Source organism: Gekko japonicus, unplaced genomic scaffold (assembly GCF_001447785.1).
Source record: "Gekko japonicus isolate JY-2015 unplaced genomic scaffold, Gekko_japonicus_V1.1 scaffold1456, whole genome shotgun sequence".
Lineage (NCBI taxonomy): Eukaryota > Metazoa > Chordata > Lepidosauria > Squamata > Gekkonidae > Gekko > Gekko japonicus.
Genome location: NW_015169218.1, coordinates 313,752 through 318,840, shown reverse-complemented (window position 1 = coordinate 318,840; position 5,089 = coordinate 313,752).

Sequence of the window (5,089 nt, the reverse complement as noted above, 5' to 3'; positions counted from 1 at the left end):
GAAAGGGGGGGGGTGTCCCTCGCTCGACCATCCCCCCTCCGTCTACATCGACAGTAAGAAACTCGACTGAGAATCCAGATAAGAGAGCTTTGGAAGAAAAAGAAGGGGGCGGGGGTGCGCACCGATGAACTGGAAGCTCGGTTAAGAGAAGATAATAATAAACCCGAGAAGGATTTGCACGTATCAAGGCGAGGTGGCCGCGATTTTTCTGAGTCACCTTATATACAGAGGAGTCAGTTAGGTGTGGAATTTCAACAACACTGAACTTTTATTATTATTTTTTTTAAAACAAAGAAATGGAATCCGGTATAGAACATACCAAGTTTCTGTAATGACGTGGTACAGGGGAAACGGAGGGCAATTTTTTGGGCGAAAACGTGTTTTGTTTTTTTCTTAACTCAGAATCGTGATGGTGTTGGATTATTTCACTGGTGGGGTTTAATATAGCATGTTATCCTGTCTATCTTTCTGAGATTTTCTGTTAAGACTGTTGAACAGTTTAAAAAAAAAAGTGTTAGAATAATATAAAAAGCAGATAGATGGCGCTATGTTTGATTCCTACAAAAATATCACCAGCTTTTTTCATTCTTAACTCTTTAAAGGATTCAAACGCAACTCAAATCTGTGCTGGACTTTTAAAAAAAATATTCAGGACCAAATTTTTCCTCAGTGTCGATGTGTGTGCGTGCGTGCATGTGTGAGAGTTCTTTTATAGCTGCAAATGAAGAATCTTTTCTTTTCACCCTCATGAACCATCCTTGAAATGTCCCCCCCCCTTGTAAATGTAATTGGATGCCATTTTATAAATGAAGTATTTATACTGGCCAAACATTTTTTTAAAAGAACTTGTATTACTTTGTCCTCTTTTTGGTAGTTCTGTTGTTACCCACACCATTTTTATGTCACCTTCACTGAAGGGCTAGAGTTTTAACTTTTAATTTTTTATATTTAAATGTAGACTTTTGACACTTTTAAAAAAAAACAAGAAAAGAGAGATGAAAACGTTTGATTATTTTCTCAGTGTATTTTTGTAAAAAATATATAAAGGGGGTGTAAATTGCTGTTTTGGATTTCCTGATTAAACAGGGCCACTAGTTAAATATCTCTCTCACACACAAAATCAGCGCCTATTTTCATCATGTTTACACTCCAATCTGCAGGCTTCTTAAAGAGACAGCATCCCTTTTTAATTCACTGCTCAATTCTGTGTATGAGTTGAGAGGGAGGGGCTGAACTAATTTTCTGTAGGGCTGATTTCTAAAAGACAGAAACCCCTCTCCATAGTATCTTGTACAGAAAGAACTGGATCATTTTCAGAAAAAAGGGGATCCTGTAGCTTTAACTTGTAAACCACATCTTTTGCACTTTTTTATACGCAAAAAAGAAAAAAAGCAAAACCCGTGCCGTTTAAACCACTGGATCTATCTAAATGCCGATTTGAGTTCGCGACACTATGTACTGCGTTTTTCATTCTTGTATTTGACTATTTAATCCTTTCTACTTGTCGCTAAATATAATTGTTTTAGTCTCTTATGGCATGATGATAGCATATGTATTCAGGTCTATAGCTGTTGTGTTTAAGATGAGAAAAAAGTGAAAACATCTTTGTACATTTAAGTCTGTATTATAATAAGCAAAAAAAAAGATTGTGTGTTTATGTATGTTAATATAACATGACAGGCGCTAGGACATCTGCCTAATGAGGAGGTTCCGTTAAGGGTTTTTACTTTTTTTTTTTTTTTGGTCATCCATCCTGTGCAATATGCTGTGTGGAATATCTTTGTCTAACAATCTGCCCATAATACAACATGGGGTGGGGGGAGGGAAAGCTGGCTAATGTTGCCAAGTTCACTGCCTGTCAGATTGTCAATATACTTTCTGTAAATAACCTTTTTTTTCCTGAAGGAAATAAAATCAGCTGGAACTGAACCCTACAACTCTGCTGTTCTTGTTGTCATTGTTCCAGAATTCTTCTTTTGTGGTTATTCTTTGGTCTTGCATGCCCTTCGTAGAAAATAAGCCTTAAAATAAATGCTCATGAAATGCAAAACCGCTAATGGAGAGCTTTCTGTATCTCACCCCATCCCCCCCACTGGACAGACTGGACAAGAGAAGCCCACAGCTTCCTGCCTACATCTTTGCATGCTTCCTTGGGATTTTGATATACTTAGCGAGGGCTAATAGCATTTTTCTGGAAAGAATCTGAAAAGTGGAGGGAGAAGTGATAGGTATACTAACTGAGTTGAAGGCCATTGGAGATGAAATGCAACTACAAGGAATGTGGCTGAGCCCCCCCCCCCCAATCAACCATTTGTCATCAAAGCTTGACCTTGCAGTGTGAAAAACCCGCCTCACCCCTTTCAGTAGCTGTCTACCAGGAATTTTGTGTTTACTGGCTGGGTGTCTGTCTGCACTGAAGTTAAGAAAAGGCATAGTGATTCCCTGAAGGGTTTCCTTGCGACGCAAGAACTTCTAGAATTCCAGTAACTGGAAACAAAACGGGTTTCATGCTTAACATTCTAGAAAGTGGATTTGGTTTGGTAAATCCCTGTGCTCCCTGAAAGTATGGAAATTAAATTAGGTGGATCTCTCCATCACCCTGCCCTCAGTAATTAATGTATGGGAGTTTCACGTACAAATAATAGGGAAGAAATTCCTGATAATTTCAACACAAAGGGAGTCGTAGCAGAGGGGTGGTTTGCCAGCTGAAAACTTGCTTCTGTTTTCTTCACTGACTGGCAATTCCTATGACGGCCTTCTAGGTAATCCTTTTTAAGCAGATGTGCAACATTTTTAGGTCACTGGGTGAGTTTGCTGCCACAGCTTTGATGAAAAAGCTTAGAATTTGCATTGCAGATCAGTGAAGTGGGGAATGTATGGAGCCCATAAACTCAAAATTTAACAGCCATTATACTGTAAATGTAAGTCTTTAGCCAGATCTTTTATTTAAACCCTGTTTTCAAATCAGTGTCATTTGGTGATAATATGAACCTGGTAATCACAGGGCTAGAAATGGGACCTATTTCCTTGACAATGTCATAACTGTTTTAAAAAGTGTTTTACAACAAATGGGGCTCTTGCTATAATACCAATATTTCCATATTGGCCTTGAGGTAGGTTTTTAGTGACTTTTGTCTTTTTCTGAAGGTAAGATAAATCCATTAGGGAAGCATTGGTACTTTGGAATATATGTCCTTTCAAATGAACACAGAAATTGTAAGAAACCATATACACATTGAAAAAACAGGTGCTATGCTGAAAGACAATTACTATGATAATTGTAGAAATGCAAATGCATAAAATAGTTAGAAGGAATTGAATTCTGCAGACGCATTAATAAATGGTTTCAAATATTCTATGTAATAAATTCATGATCTGGCCAAAACAGGGTTAGACGGCAAGCAGATACTAGTTCTCCAGTAGACAAGTCACACTGGGAATACTTTAGTCTGTTTATGAAACTTACTGCATTTCTATCCTGCCATTTTTCCACGATAGCACTTGAGACAACACACAGGTTTCTAGGAGGTCTCCCATCCATACACTGATCAGATCCATATGTGCTTAGTAGAGTTACTAGGTCATATGCCATCCAATCATAACCTGGACACAGCAAGGCCCTTCATATACATGCTCACACATAAGAATAATCACTCTGGGTCAGTGGTACTCATGCCACAGCTTGTGGATAGCCACATTTGCAATTACCATAAACCAAGAGCCACATTTTCTTCAATTGCAACATGACACCTGCACCTCAGAGATCCTTGTAGCTTACCTGTTTGGATGATGGTCACTTCAAGGTGGGAAGCACCTGTCAACCACAAGCCCTACCAGGGCAAGAACCTTCCCTGAAACATGGGATAGGTGCCATATTGAGGAACAGTGCTCCAAAGAGCAACAGGTAGCTCCCAAACCACTGAATGAGTATCATTGATCTTTGTGATAACTTGGTCTGGCTTGGGAGTGACCTCTGCTTCTCCTGGGCACTCTTCACTGACATGGCACTTGCTCATGTCCTAAGGGAGTGAACAAGGCCATTGCCTTGTGGGGTTTGTGGCCGGCAGATGGTTCCCACCTTCAAACAGCTGCCACTGCAGGGACTGGAGGATGAGTAAGCTGCAGTCTTCATGCTAGGGTTGAAAGGAAAGGGTACATCTTTTCCAGCTACCCCCCACCCTTCTCCATAGCCTTTGTACACTTATCCTAGCACCCAGGTGGCTGTCAGGAGGAGAGCAGTCTGGCTGCAGAGAAGAGAGACTCCCACTGCAGCCACTCAGGAAAAGAGCAACCTGGCTGTAATTTTGCTCTCCTTGCTCCACTGTCTTGCCTGAACTGCTGTAACTCATGGTGATTTCTGGCGACTCCTAGTGGGGCTTGGACATTTCAGAGAGGTGGTTTGATGTTACCTGCCTCTGCGTTCTGGCCCTGGTATTCCTTGGAGGTCTCCCAAGTAGTTGGCCAGGGTTGGCCCTGCTTTGCTTCTGAGATCTGACAGGATCGGGCTTGCCTGGGCTATCCAGGTCAGGGCTACTGAGCAAACTTGACCCACCTTTTTTTTTTTTGCCATCAAGTCACAGCTGACTTATGGTAACCCCTTGGGTTTTCAAGGCAAGAGATGTTCTGAATTGGTTTGCCATTGCCTGCCTCTTTGTCATGACCCTGAACTTCCTTGGTGATCTCCCATTCAAATAGTAACCAGAGCTAACCCTGGTTAACTTGTGAGATCTGATGAGATCAGGCTAGCCTGGGCTATCCAGGACAGAGGAAGACGCTGGCGAACCACCTCTGCTTAATCACTTCCCTTGAAAACCCCATGGAATCATCATAAGTTGGTTATGGCGATGGCCACTTATACCACCACTACCCTTTCATTTTGGCTCAAATCTGAAGTCTTCCTCCAGTGTAATGAGCCTTCCTCCAACTTCAAAGGGTTGGTCTGCAGCCCAACAGCTAGATAACGATGCAGCAGTACCAAAATATTTTGTTGGTCTCTAAGGTGCTACTGAACTGGAAGCTAGCTGTTTCTCCAACTTCCATTGGTCTTCCAGCCACTTCATTTGGAAGGCTACTTAGAAGAAAGTTGGAT